The sequence below is a fragment of the Balaenoptera borealis genome (genome assembly GCF_965194805.1).
Source record: "Balaenoptera borealis genome assembly, chromosome: 4".
Taxonomy (NCBI): domain Eukaryota; kingdom Metazoa; phylum Chordata; class Mammalia; order Artiodactyla; family Balaenopteridae; genus Balaenoptera; species Balaenoptera borealis.
The window spans coordinates 53,941,563-53,957,081 of record NC_138861.1 but is presented as its reverse complement, the minus strand read 5'-3'; the positions used below and the strand labels follow the sequence as shown (position 1 = coordinate 53,957,081).

Genomic DNA, 15,519 nt, shown 5'->3' with positions numbered 1-15,519 from the left:
AACTATTTGCTCTTCCAAGTTTCCATGATTTTATTCATCCTACTCTCAGTCTAGTTAGAGTACCGTCCAATAGAACTTTTTCTGTTGGCAAAGTGTTCTATATCTGCATGGACCAGTACAGTAGCTACTAGCCACTTGTGACTAAAGGCTGATATATTGACTAGCACAGGTCTAGAATGTTTTTCCCTATTTCCAAATCTGTTGAAACTCTACATTTTTCCTTTGAATGTCTAACACAATAGTGTTAGACATTCAATAGTGTTGCTTCTAATAGCCTGTACTTATGACTCTTCAGAGGACAGTACTGAAATTACCGGAGAGATTGTGCACAAAGGGGAAGAGGTCGGAGAGCTTGGAAGTTTATCCCCTGCCTCACCTCCTATCCCCCACTCTCAGGGCATCACTCTGGCTCTGACTGACCAGTCCAGAAGCATGAAAACCCAGCTGTCTGACTCAGGCCAACTCTGAGATAAAACACACTCCTGAGCACCCTGCAGTGTCAAGTTGAAGCTACATTCTGCCAGACCTTGCCTGAAATCTTGCCCTTGTGCTTGGCTTCTTTCTCTCCTTGTCCTGCTTCCCTAGATTCCATACTAGTTTCTCCTGGGAGCACCTCCTTAATAAACCACTTGCACATAAATCCTCATGCTAAGATATCAGGGTCTTGTCTAGGGAATTCTAAAGCAAACTAAAATGCTAATTCCTCTGTGAAACTTCCCCCAGTCCCCAATCAGCATTAATCTCTAATTCCTCTAAGCAGCCATAGCACTTTATTTATTTATAGCTATAGTACAGCACCAAGTAAGTGTTAGATAATTACATTCATGACTGGGTCCCCAACTAGAATGTGAGCTGTTTGTGAGTAGGGATCACGTTATATTTATCCTTGTATCCTCTTGCTCAATGTCTGTGTATTATAGATTCTATAAAATATTTGTTGAATTTATTCCAATATAAAGGAAAAGGTAGATACAATGTTTATCATTTTTAATAAAAATATTTAATGATTTAAGCTTATTTAAACTGTACAGAGAGAGTTTTTGCCATTAGGTATTTATTTATTGAACTATAGATTCTTTCCATAGTCAGTGATGATGGCTAGCAGTTCTATAAATTGAAAAAAGATTAACGTAAAAAAATGGTTCGTAACTCACAGACAGAGACAATGACAATAATTCCTGATTCTAAGGAGTTCTTCAAACTTTAGAATCTTTAGAAATTCAACTGGGTATGATTCAGATACATCAATTAGGTGAATCAGGGCAGCACACACAGTAGAAAGAAAAAAAGCCATACCTTTCCCATCTTTTGTGGATCATAGTTAGTAAAACATGGACAATATTGAATTTCTTGTAGCTCTTTAAAAACATATAATTGAGACAGTAAATTCTTATCAGATGAACAAGTAAATAATGTTTAATGTCAAGGAAAAAATAGATCTCAAAGTAGTACATATTTTAAAAACCAAAATATACATAGGAAATAAAAAGAAGAAAAAATTATACCAGAATGATAGAAATGGCTGGCTCTGAATAGTGCCATTTTCGGTGATTTCTACTTTCTTGCTCATGCTTTGTTGAATTTTCCACATTTTCTACAATGAATATGTACACTTTTTGAAACTAGAAAACAAATATATTTTTAAAAATTTCTAGCCACATCCACATCTTTTCAGGACTGCCTACTCCAAAAATCAGCAACAATAATCAAACAAAAACTCAAGTCAGCTTTACAAAGAGCGAAGTAAAAATAAAAATAACAGAGTTGTTTTACTCATTGAGAAATCATTCACAATTCAATCAATTGTAGAGTAAAGCTTGGTGCTATGAGTCAGGCAGACCCAAGCAATGACTTGTTATGATAGAGATGTAACCCAACACAAACCACAGGGAGCCAATTCAATTGTACGATTCAATTCTTTCCTTACATACTCTCATGTATGTACGTATTTTACACACAAAGCCCGTGTCATTGTGCCAAAATGCATTAATTCAACTATTTGAACATTTAGTTAGCAATTCAAATTCATCATTCTTACTTTGAATGATTATGTTAGAAGCTAACAAATTAATTTGGCTAAAAGAACTGAACTATGCCTTATACTGTCATGTAAAAACTTTTTTAATGGACTAAAATTATTAAATTGGAAATAAATAACTCAGAGAATTCCTATTGATCAAACTGTTCAGATTCTTCAAGGAAATATCCTGGGAATCGCCTGGCAGTCCAGTGGTTAGGACTCTGCTCTTCCATTGCAGGGGGCCCAGGGTTCAATCCCTGGTCAGGGAACTAAGACCCGCAAGCCACCCGGCGAGGCCAAAAAAAAATCCAAATATCCTAACTTCTTTCCCTTTGAAATTCACCTTTGCAATAAAATTGTAAAAAAAGAAACTTGATCTCAACCTCATTGTATGGGGAGGGAAATGATCTATAAGGCACAAAGTTTTTAGGTAAGCTTAATATTAGATTCCTATCTAAGGAAAACTTTTGTTAAGTGCATAGAAGTGTTTCTTTTAAAAATGTGTTCATCTTTATTTCCACATCTTAGGCATATAATAGCACTGAAAACTTCCAAGAACTTCTCCAGAGTGCTTAGCAGAAGTGTTCCACCCCTCTGTGCCGGATGGGGCAACTCAGCACCGCTCACACCACAGCCCTGCATTGTCCACCGTCTGGGTGGTCTTTAGCGGAAGCCCTCAGAGGAGTACTGATTAGGACCAGAATTGCCTTGCCACGCACACAGTTTCTAGTGTCAGAACCCAGCCAGCTAAAGCGTAGTAGCTATCCTAAAATAATAAAAACAAATTAATAGAATTGCCGCAAGGGGAAATCAAATTCTACTTATAGACCTAGCGACAGAACAGCTGTTAAAATTCATTAAATTGGAAGTTCCTGTAGTAGCTTCTTGAGGATGTTTTTCAAAGTCTTTGGGCCACTACTATAAAATACCTGGTTAAACATTTTTCATCAGAAAGTATTTTTGCAGGGAGGACATGGAGCGTATTTTGAAATCTTCATAGGATGTAAGACTGTGGCTGGACCATAGGCAAAGTTTACATTACAGTAGGTTTTGACAGATGGGCTCATTGTAGTTTTAAAATTTAAGAAGGGGAGATAAATGGCTCCATTAAAAACCCCAAAAACCTTTCCACTGAGCATGATTTTCTTTATCAAAGAAACTTCTATAAGATGTTTACAGATTTTCACAAGTCTGGCTACAAATTCTATAATAAAATTCTTAGCTAACGACAAGAGCAACCTAAAGCCTATGTTACTTTAATTTTTTTTAAGTGCGTTTATCTACCTTTTTCTTCCAAGGATATTTCCATGCTGTTACAATTAGGACTGTGCTATTATATAGATGAAATATTTCAGGAAGAATCCTTATAATGCTAATAATAAGGGAATGTGATGAGAAAAGAAATGAGTTTAGCTGTTCTCTGTCCTTCAAATTCTTCACCTCTTAAAAAAAAAAAAAAAGATTGAATAAGCTGATCTCTGAGGACTTCTTTCGCTTTTGAGCTCTAGGAAACTAGAATTCCAAGAGTCACCTCTAAATACAGAGTTTAATGCATGCATTCAGCAAGAATTTGGGGATTGTTGACACTGCAAAACAGTGTTCATATATGTATCATTTACAGTCTTTGATTATAAATACCAGAACTCTACTCTGGCTAATTGCAGGTGAAAGGGAAATCATGATGAGGTCAGGTAGGGCTCACAGGGGAAACCTGAAGAAGCAGAAGCCTAAAAGGACAAGAAGTAGGGCTTTGGGGAGATCTAAGTGGCAGATCTCCAGGACCCTGCACTGGCTCCAACCGTTTTTCTTCTGTCCTTCAGTCACTAGGCTCAAGAGTCCACATGTGGAGAAGAGTCCATTGCTCACATGATGGATTGATGCTCTTTATTCTCATTTTGCCCTATTCCAGGATCCCTTCACTTATGGTAAAGGCTAGGAAGCTAAAAACTATATTCCCCAGTCTCCCTTGCAGCCAGTGTTCTGGAAGAGAATTATTATTCAGCTAGTCACATGCATTTCTGTGAGATTGGAAAGGCAGAAGTGAGGTAGACACCACACACACTCGTGCTGCTTCTGCAATTTCAACTCCAGAGCGTGGATATCAAGATGTTTGATTTTTCTGCAACATCTCTAGCCAAGGTTCCAATACCCAGCCACTAGCTTAATAAGTGTTGAGAGGCATGGCATAGCTCCTGCATATGGTTGGTACAGTACCAGCAGATGTCATGGCTCTGGAACCACCATTTCTGGCAGTGAATTCTAACCCCAGGTCACAGCTAAGGTGGCATATTCCTGGAGCCCACGGTTGCAGAGGGCACCAGAAGTTGGCATGGTGGCTTCCTAATTCCTCAGCTTCCTGATGGGAGTCATTCTCTTTGCACACCAATCTTGTACTGCCAGTAATTCCTGGAAGCCTTGTTCTCTGTAATAAATCCCCTTCCGCTTAAATAGCTAGAGAGAGTTCCATTAGAGTCTACTTGGCCATCGTGGTTCATATAGCCACCTTGCAACTAGAGGAAGGCAGGACATGTTCTTTTGGGGAAAAGATCACAAACACGATGGAAGAGAGATAATTCTCCCCCAAAGTAAATAAGGCACCATTAGCAAAAAAAAAGAGGAGGTGATGGATTGTGAGTGGCAGAAAACAATAAACAACTATCCTGCAAATGAATACAAAGATAATTCAATCAGCGTTGTTTCAAAAGTGTGTTGCAGGTCCATTACACAAGCCAAAGTTTTCTGAAGTTTTACAGTGTTACAGTGCATTGTGTAAGCTTAACTATCCTAATGGAAGGAGTTAGAGAAGGCTTCATAATGTGATATCTGATCCAGTAGATATGAAGGGCTTTCAGAGTAGTGGAAAATTAATAACTTAATTTGTAGTGTGTGTGTGAAGTATCTAAGTGTAGATTGAAGGGTTGATTAAATAGTAAAAAGAAAAGTTTCATTTTGATTTTTTTCTCAAATAGGTGTAAATTTCATAACTGGAAGGAACCCTAAAAAGGCAACTCAAACAATTGAGACACTGTAGACCCCTGTCAGCTAGCAGAAGATTCCAAGGGCCCAACCTCAGTACTTCCAAGCCCTACCCAGAGAGCACATAGAAGCAGGCAGCTTCCTATCTCTGCCCCTTTAATTGCCCTGGGCATCCTAACTTCCTTAGATAGAAAATGGATTTAATTCCTGAATGTGTCCAAATGCTACGATTCGTTATCTATGGACTCCCATATCACCTGATTTTTTATGACTTCCCAACATTTTTCCCTAGGCTTAGTTTGCCTCTCAGAGTCATGGTCACTAGCTCATGGATGGGCCCCTAGGGATGTAAGATAGTCCTGCTTCCCCCAAGGGAAACTAGACCCCTATTATTTCCTTCTCAACTCCAGCTAAGGCTGCAGTTTTATTTCTATCATGATCCGTGACTGCTGTTTTTCTCACTCAGCCATTTCACACATTGAGTTCAACTTTTACCTGCGTTGGAAATGTTGCTGAGACAATATTGTCACAATGATGCTTTGACCCAAACTCACACAAAGTGTTTTATGTGCCACCTGGTAGCATCGTCAACACCAGGAAGGGAAGGAAAACTAATACTAATTGAATTTCCATTATGCGTCAGGTATGCATCTAAGACTTCTCCCATGTGTTATTCGTTGAATATAATTTATACAGCGGTTTGCATCCCCAAATACATCCTTCAGCCTGTGTCAGCACTTCCCAGGGACTGGCTACGATAGAATTCGATTTCGTTAAATATCTCCCTCCCAGCAGTGCCCTTTCTTCCACTCATCCTGCCTATTAATCCAGGTGAACCTCAAGCCCATCTCACCTGCCCTTGCCTTCGCCACTGCCATCCTCCAGAGGTCCTCTCTCTCTTCTTTCTTATTCTTTCCTGACTCTAATCTTTCTACATGCAGCTCTGATCTCATCCCCAAATTCAAGTCAGTTCTAAGTCAAATGCATCCAGTACCTCAGATGCTGATACTGACCACACAGAGAGGGAGAAATTGTGATAAGAACCAAATTTCTAACATTCCTACCATTTTTCTACAACTGTGTCCATCTGTTTCGAATCAGTGGCATACATTAAGTGAATGTGATTCTCCCAACAGGATAAAAATGAGTGGATGTTACGTATCACACAGTTTCTCAAAGCTTTTCTTCTTTACTTGATCTTCCACATTTTCTTTCCAAGTGGCAAGAGGACTACTAAAAGAGAAGTTTCTGAAATATGATAGAGTGTTCCCCAAAAGATTAGAGAGTAAAGATAAACATCATAGATCAAAACAGTGAATGAACAGTAATACAAGCAGCCCTGAGGAGACTTCTGTGAGCTGCTAAAAAGAGGAAAGTCCTGATTCCTCTATGTACAAGCTTGCACACACACACACACACACACACACACCCTCACCATTTACTATTCTGTCGTAGTGTTTAAAAATCTGTGTTGCATTGCCTCCATTTTTTCACACATTGAGTTTCCAAGCATAAAAGCTGTAAAAAAAACCCCACTATTTTTACAATCAGATTCCCGGTATTAGGTGCTGGATGAGACTTTGGTTTTTTAAACAATTATGGCCCTGGCTGAGAGAAAAGGTGCTAAGTTTCTAAGAGAACTGTGAGAAGCTGCGTCCAACCACTTCTCCAAGGCTTGAGGTGTCAGGACAAGGCATTTCTATTCCCCCTCTTCTCACCCCTCAACAATATAAGAGGAGAAATGGGAGCCAGATAGACTTCATCTTTTAGGGGAGCACAGTGTGTGATGAAAAGTAACTATTTCCTCCCTTCAGCTCCCCCTGCTGGGACGAGAGGACTTTTCCTCCCTGAATCCAAAGGAGGGCAGCCCCACAAGAAGTCTGATGAGGTTTACGGTGACTGGGAAGTGGAGACGGATGATTCATTTTTTGGTTACATATCTGATTAGGAACTGGGCTGACTCATCTTTGAAATGCCATTCAAGCAAGGAAAATGGGACACTGGAAATCTTGCTGGGAACCCCTGCAGCACAGGGGCAGAGAACTGAGTGGACGCATGCCAGCTGATGTTACCAGCTGCACGTCAGAGTGTGGTAACGACTGAGATATTTCAGCATTTTTGCATCTTACGTCTCAGACTAGGAAGTAATAAAACGTGTACGTGCTTCGTAAACATTTCTCTGGAACTGGTTTCAAGAAGAGGCTTCAAAACTAATTTGAGCAATGACAGCTAAACAGAACAAAATGCATCATTTTTCCTAGTAGGAATTTTGAAAGGAAACACATTTAGATCTCCCTATTTTGTTGTGCTTGTTCAAAAGAACTACTCAGCCCTAATAGTCTCAGTTTACATGGGTTGTTGTATAACTGAAGTAGCTGTAATAGTCCCACCATCATGAAGGCGTCCAGTGGTGGATTTTTATGATTCACCTTTGTCCTCCTGCTTTCATTTGTGGACCATTAGCCAAGATGTATTGAGAAATGTTTAACAATTGGGCCTCCTGTGGTGGGGGGAGAGGGGAGATACGACTGATTTTTAAAGGTATAATCACACCTGACTCGCCACCATGGTTAATTTCAGGCTACCAACGTGACACCACTAAATGTGGGGTTGGGAAGAGAGGAGCAAAGTAGCTCTCAGAAGCCAGTATAAGCATCTCCAGGACACTACTGAAGTGGTAAGTGTGATAGTAAGAGCCATACAATCTGCACCATGGGTCCAATTAAAATGCTATTGTACTGTTACTTCCTATTTTATATTAAATGTCCTTCCTCCAACAGTTCCAAATTGCATAGAAAGAATAGTTATAGTACTCAAGTACAAGCAAGAATGGGAATGAAAAGGAAATATAGGACATAAAAAATATCAGCTATTCAGAGAAGCCTTCCTAGATGAAGGAGCTAATCGTTCGTAGCATGGTATGTACCAATCCTGTTTTTAAGAAGACCAAGCAATAGTCCCACTGCTTTTAGATTCTTGCCATAATGGCCCCTACTGCAGCACATCTTAAAGCACGGGTCTTTTGGTGGATTTGCTGCTGTGGTGTGTAAAGTACCTCAACACTGTGGGGTACTAGCTCGTCAGCCACACTTGGAGGCACAGCTCCTTGTCCTCTGCAAAGGAGAAAAGACCAGAGTCGAAAAGTTAGTAGAGTTCATTTTCTAAAAAAGGAGTTGTTTCCCCCAAGCTGATGAAGGGGTGTACTAGCAACAAGCCACAGAAGCCCAGGGATTCTTTAGAGCCAGTAATTTCAAAAACAAGATTTCTACCAGGACCTCTGAAGTTGTAGTCTGCATCCATTCAGATTCTCAGCTGTAGCCCAAGTGGAGATGAAGATGACCATGGCCCAGTTAAGGTGCTCTCTGAGAAAATGAAATCAAAAGATTATGGCTCGCACCGCTCTTTCTTAGAAGAAAACACCAAAAAGTCATACTGTTTTCAATCAAAAACAAAAAAAGCAAGAGAATTAACAGCATGACCTCAATTTCACATCTGCACTAACAATTCAAGAAGAACAATATTGCAATCATCTGTGAGTAGAAGATTCTATCACTGGCCTGATTCAATTACATGTTGAACCGAGGAGGCCAAGTCTATAAAAAAAAAAAGCATAGCAAAGTGTTTCTGAATTTTCACACAGAACTTTTATAGAAGACTCACTTTGATTTTGAGGTGCTACATTTACACATTCCAATTATGCCCTTATAAAGTTCAGTGAGCAGCGTGAGGTCAACGCAATTAAATGGCAACATGAAGACCTTCTTTCACTTCCTGGTCCATCCCTGCCCAATGCCAGTCATCCCATTTTATAATAACTGGAAGCTTAGCATGGAGCTGAAGTTTAAAGGTCTTACTATTTCCCTGCTTTTTTTAATTCGAAGAAAGGGCTGTTGTAATGGTTTCATTTAAAACCCACTCTAGGAATATATAATATAATTTAATCCCTCATCACCAAAGGAATAGGTCAGAGGTTCTGGACCATATTTATTTGCATTTTGCCACTTGTCATAATCCATTCTCCTCTTCTTCATAGAAAGATAGGTAGAGAAAGAAAGAAGAGAGACAGAGAGAGAAAGAGAGAGAGAGAGAAAGAGATAAATAAAGCAGCTCAAGATAGGCTTAACTGCCTCAGAGGAATATACTCATATTTTAAAGAGTTTCTTCAGTCATGCAAAGGTGGAAGCAATCTCCAAAATGTGTCAGGAAGTTGTCAATCCAATATTGCACAGATTGACAAAGAAGAAACCTGAACAGCCAAGGCTAAGCCCTTTGAGATGGCAGCAGACAGAGTGTGACTTGAAAGACTAAAGCCCAACTCTGAACGTTTTGAGAGTCGTACCTACCTCAGAAGCCACTTCTTGTTCGAGCATTTCCAGTGGAATTCCCTGTGAACTTATGGACCAGGAAATGGCCTGCCAGGGACTCCAACAATAGAGTGACATTTATCTTGGCATAGCTTTATGAAACTGACCCCATGTGGGAAACAGATGACCACCAGACACTCAAGGAACTTTCATAATTGTGAGTGAAAGTAGGGCAGCCACAAGCAGGATGGGACAAGAGGACTATTTTAAGGATTCCTTGAAGCACAGCTTCAAATGATGAGGCCCAGCTTTGTCACATTGGTCTGATGGGAAAGTAATTTTAAAGACCTTAGGCTAACACATGAAACTCAGAGCGGGCAAAAGGCTCAGTTTCTGCAAATAGCAGATGCAACTGCACTTCCAGGAACAGAATGGGTCCTTTCAGCCATTCTGATTCAAACTATCAGTCTCTGTCACTGTCATCTTGGAACTGAAAAGTCAATGCCTGCAAGTGGTCTGGCCTGTATAGAGAAATTAATTTGGAACAATTTGCCCCAGCAACATAAATGGCAAGCAAAGTGTCAAAATATAAAGAACTGTTACTGATCAATAGGAAAAGAAACGATGCCCCAATGTTTTGAACTGGGGAAAGAATATGAAAGAACAATTTTTAAAAGTAGAACTACAGTCATCAGTAAACATATTTTTAAAAGTTCAAACTAAACATTGATCAAAGACATAAAAGACACCATCAGCAAGATATCAGTTTTTACTTATTTGAAGATTTTTTTCTTAATGATAGTGATAGGTAGATGGCAGGAAAATGGAGACTCATATGCATTAATTTATGTGTTAAAAATTTATTGAACACATTACACATGCCAAGCACTATTCCAGGTGCCAGAAATATAGTAAAGTAACAATCAAATCAAGCAAAATCTTTCTCCTCATGGAGCTTACACTCTGTGAGAAGAAGGAAATTAATAAATTATTAAAATACTTTCAGACGGTGATAATCCTATAGAACATAAAACAGAATAATTGGATAAGCAGTGACAAGAGAGAGGTCTACTTTAGACTGGTTAGGGAAGACCTCTCAGAGGCGATGACGTTTGAGTCATGATGGCAGTGTGAGCACAATTCTATCTCTAAAAATATATGTTAAGGAAACTATGAATGTCTAAAATACTTAATTGTAAAGATGTTCATTGCAGTCTATTTTATAATTACAGAAAATTGGAAACAACATAGAAGGCACCAAAATGTTCTGCCTTTTCTTTGTCTGTCTTGGATCACTGGTTACGGAGGAAGCCAGATGCCATGTTGTGAGCTGTCCTATGGAAAGGTCCACATGGCAAGAAACTGAGGCCTCCAGCCAACAGCCAAATGCCTAGGCTTGGGAGGGATCCTGTAGCCCCAGTCAAGGCTTCAAATGACAGCAACCTTGTGACTACAATCTTATGAGACCCTGAGCTGTTCCCAGGTTCTTGAACCATGTGTTGTTTTAAGATGCTAATTTCCTTAAGACAATTTGTTACACAGTAACAGCCAACTAATATACCTGGCCAGAAGGATGCTTTTAGAAATTTGTATTTAAATGCTTTTGGATTGGGAAAATATCTCCCAATTTGCCACAGACTCTATCTCTACCCACCTCAGGCTTTCACGCAGTTCACAGAGACATCTGAGCTGAAAATACCTGTATGACTTTCATCAGATATTCAGTGGAAGTTGCATATCTTAAAGAATTGACCCAGGCCATATGTTTTTCTAATTCAAGCCAAAAAAAAAAAGTTTGGCTATAAAAAAATGTTTGGGAAAGGCAGACATGAGCTAATTCCTACTCCTATTGCATCCTGACATCTTAAAGTCTATAGGGTGTGCTTCATGAAAGAACTCTGTTTAACTTTATGTAGTCTAATTTTTAGTCTAATCTTCATCTAATTTTTCCCCAAATTTAGTTAGTTACCTTTCCTTTCTTTGTTTCTTTCATCCTTCATTGAATGATAGCTCTCACCATACCATGGAACACTTCAAGAAATGCTGTGCCACTTGCATATCAGAGCTCCTAAAATTGTGAGGTTTGCAACATCACCCGTGGTGGACTAACAGAGACATGAATTAGAGTCTTAGCTTTTTTGTGCTAAGTGAATAGCTAGCGCAAAGTGAATAGCTAGAGTCCTGCCTGACCTGTTGTCCTAGGAATTTGCCTTGCCTGCTTTTTTATTATAATCCATTGCCAAACACATGTGCACAGGGGAGTCATTCTTTAAGCATTAAATTGCTACCATTTTTTTAAATCTTGCCTAACTTCCCTCCACTATCTAGCTGACACCTAAAACAGGAATGCATGTTTATTTAGAGGTTAGCTTTAAGAAAACAAAACAAAACAAAAATTAACATCAAAACAAGAAAATAAGAATGGATATAAACCTAACGTTGTGTTACTGACTACTTGGATGTCGGTAACATAGTTCTTTCCCCATTAATAAGGATTATGGCAAACATAATCAGTTTCCTAAAAGCTTTTATCTGATGGAGATTTCTGAGAATTACCAGAAGGCCTAAAAACTCTACTAAACGTTGTAAATATAGCCCACCTACGAGGACAGGAGAACATCTTGGCCACAGTGCAGAGCCATGTCACAATCGAAAAGTCATTCCGTCTAGTGTGGCCTGGCATAAGGATTGACAGCAACAGAACAGATAGACCTGGAGGGACTAAGGCCTGAAAAGCCCACTGGTGCAAGGTCAGCACTTGGTTACTGGGAGGTTCTGGTCCAATTTTAAATCCTGTAGTGCAATTCGATGAGGCAGCAAGAATCCATTATCTCAAGAGTGCTACGACCACAACCTACTGGTGAAATCTAGGCCAGCAGCTGATGTGAGAAATAACATAGTTCAATGCCTTGCTGCTCAAAGTGTGGCGCCTGGCCTATCAGCATCAGCATCTCCTGGGAGATTGATGGAAATGCAGAATGGCAGGCCCTTTGTGAATGCTATTTGTTAGCTGGCCTATAAAACGTATAATAGTCGTAATTCATAAAGATGAGCTAAACTGGGGAATATCTAAACACACATGCACACACATGCACATTTGTTCTCATGGCAACATAAATCCTGTACATCCTGCCTAGTGCCTGCCTGTCACTCAAGGAAGCAGAAACTGGCACTTGGAGTAGATCACCCAGATGGTAGCAGGAACAGGAGCAGCCAGGTGTGGGTTTCCTGGTTGGTGGCAAGGCAGGCAACCTGAAGCATACCTCAGCCGACTAACCACAGAAGGAAGAAGTTGAATGACACCAGAGACCCCCAGTCCTTTTTTCCAATGGGAGAGACTTAGAAGGGCTGCTGTAGCTTAGAAGAATTGTGAATGGTATTAATTTGCTCCCATCTGTATCCATAGGTGGCCTTTGTGGAGAGAAAGAAGGAAATGTATGGACATTACCATTTTCCATCTTCTGACAAAGAGTGTCCTCTTCTTCTCCAAGTACTTTGCTGGGTTGAGTTGTCTTAGTTTGGATTCCTCCTGAGGCCGACCCTGAGACAAGAGTCCAGTGTAAGTAGTTTAGCTAGGAGGTGGTGCCAGGAAACGCTGTAGAGCGCAGAGAAGAGAACAAGAGGGAAAAGGAAGCCAGTGAAGAGGAAAGATCAAGCCAGTTACCACCGCAAGCAAGTGGCACTTATCCCCACTGGGAGCTCTAAGAGTCAGTGAGGACTCAGCTCAGAGTTTTCCCTGCAGGGAGCTGGGCATTTTGTCCACAAACTCCCATGAGTGATTGGAGGGAAATAACTCCCCTTTTTGAGGGGCAATAAGTCCCCTTTACTTCCAGCCTCTCCTGGCAGTCAGAGAGCCTGCAGGCAAGGACCAATGGTGCCAACAGTTAGAAGTCAGGCCTGGGTGCATGGAAATGGTAACTTGTCTACTACAAAAGTCAATTTCTGTCTTTCCTGATGGCTTCCTCTTTCACTTTTATTTATGCCTGGGCTCTTTCCCTAATCCCTCTAGTTCTTCTAAGTCACTGAGTGCCTCTTTCTAGAAGAGCCAAGGCTCACCTGTCTACCTGATCTTTCAGGCAAACTTACCTGCACTGCTGCGAAGGTCTGGTCAGTCTCCTCTGTGTCCTTTTCTACCCCCACTGGACTCTGTTAGGAGTCTGGGATGCAATTAGATATCACATGGAGGATAGTTAACAGAAATCTAGCTTCTTCACAAGCATGCATATTTTAATAACTTTTGGTAGCAACCAACCACTTTGAAAACTTGACCGTTGCTAACTGTTGCCCTGATAAGCTATTCAATTTAATTCACTTGGTTGTAGTAACCATTTGGCAATTAATCAAAGAGGAAAAATATTTGAACCACTTAAGTATGTGCAAACATTTTCTCTTCATATTGACTTTAATCACAAATCACTTTCTTTCTGTTAAACATCAGGTAAGCAAATTTTCCAAGTCTGATATGTAAAACCTCTGAATTCCCATTTCATCATAGTTGACTAAAAGTTGAGGCTGTTGCTTCAAATCTTGCTGGGGTTTTTTTGTTTGTTTGTTTGTTTTGCTGATGAGATAAATGATTTTATGTGTCCTATGACTTTAGAAAGATCACACTGTTTATTCACGTTAACTATTACATTTTGGTTAATAGTTAAAGTAAAAATGTCCACCCAACCTTTCCTCCCTCCAAGACTTTGTTGGGGTTCAAGGCAGGCCACCCCCAAATGCACCTCAATGGCACAGTGATTATTTTGAATTAAAGGAACTTAAGAAATGGCCAACACAAGAGGGACACCTTGACCCTCCTTTCGGTTGCCCTGAAACAAGAATTAAATCTCTCATGTGAAAGGTACACTCTTTGCATCTGGAGGTAGAAGGGCACCCTTAATTGCCAGAGACAGGGAATTCGGGCCAAGAAGCTTATATAAACAAACACTGTTACTTCTTTAATCTACTACCTCAAGCCCAAACTCTGTTTAGATTCTTCACTAACTGAGCACTCAAAACCTACCTTTCTTTGTGCTGTCAATTTCTCACAAATTTATGTTTTGTCTATCTAAAAAGGATAAAAGCTGCCTGCTTTGGCCACTTCTTAGGTCCCATTTCTATGAGACCTCCATGCGCATGAATTAAAATTTGTTTCTTTTTCCACTGTTAGTCAGTCTTGTGTCAATTTTATTATTACTCAAGAGGGAAATTTTCCCCTTCCCAACAACTTCTTCCAGGGAAAGGTTAATCAATGAAAATTAAATATGTCTTCTTAGGGAAAGAAACAATTTATGCCTTTTCAGTACCTGAAGGGCATAAAGGTATCTATTGCTTCACTCTGTAATGTCAAGGTGGGGCGCGGGGGAAGAGACAGAGAGAGAGAGACAGAGCAATAAAACTCTAGCATCCTTGAAGGAGAGAAGAGTTGCCAGTTTAATGACATAGGCTCAAAGGCCTAAACACAAACATTACTGTAGGCATTTATCTGGAAATTACTGAGAGGGTTTTGAGTTGTTTTTGTTGTATCTTTCGAAGTACTCTAGAAAAATATTGAAAGGAAACAGTCCAAGATGTCTAATTTACATCTTAAAAAGAAAGTAATTTTTTGACAGTTACTTATAAAGCAAATCAGTTTAAAAAAAAATCTCACTGTGTTTTGCTATAATAACCTCAATGCTGCTTCTAAATGTATCCAACAGCCCAGGGAGCAGTTTGCACATTCTGAGATCCCTACTGACTCGAGAAGGAATATTGTAGTTCTCAGATAAAGGGGAGAAAATAACATATAAAGTAAAGGTTGTGTGTTTTCTCCTTTCTTTTTTTTTTTTTTTTTTTTTTTTTTTTGTTTTCTCCTTTCTGACTCAAATGTTAGGAAGTGAAAAGTCCAGAATACAATATTAACTCATCTGTTCCTCTGCAATTTGATTTGGACAATGATTGAATTTTCATCTTCAATAAAGCAAATTTGGAGCCTCTGTGACATGGCTATGACAATAACCATTGAGCTCAGATTTCTTAAGGCCTATTAGTTTTGAAGTTGCAAGCTTGATACTTTACCAGCATAGTATCTCTCACTCTATTTTTTTAAAGACTTTAAAGCTAGATTACATACTGTCCTTGGGAGTAGCAAAAGAAAGTACTTTGTTTTCCCCTCCTCACCCCAAATTCTCCCCAATACCTGTATTTAAGATGAGGCCTACCCTCTGGGTTATATCACTTACATGTTTCTGAGTA

The 15,519-nt window shown here is 39.7% G+C and overlaps 1 long non-coding RNA gene across 2 annotated transcripts in view; it reads left to right on the top strand.

Annotated features, from left to right (window-relative positions):
- Window positions 1-15,085, top strand: part of LOC309627478 — a 60,372-nt gene extending 45,287 nt beyond the window's left edge. Inside the window, exons 5-6 of one of the 2 annotated variants that reach the window (XR_014243751.1) lie at window positions 2,549-7,673; window positions 12,707-15,085. This is a non-coding gene — a long non-coding RNA (uncharacterized lncRNA). Of the gene's footprint in view, window positions 1-2,548; window positions 8,423-12,706 lie in introns of those variants that run through there. The other variant, XR_014243752.1, reaches the window with a different exon arrangement.
- The last annotated feature ends 434 nt before the right edge of the window (window positions 15,086-15,519 follow it).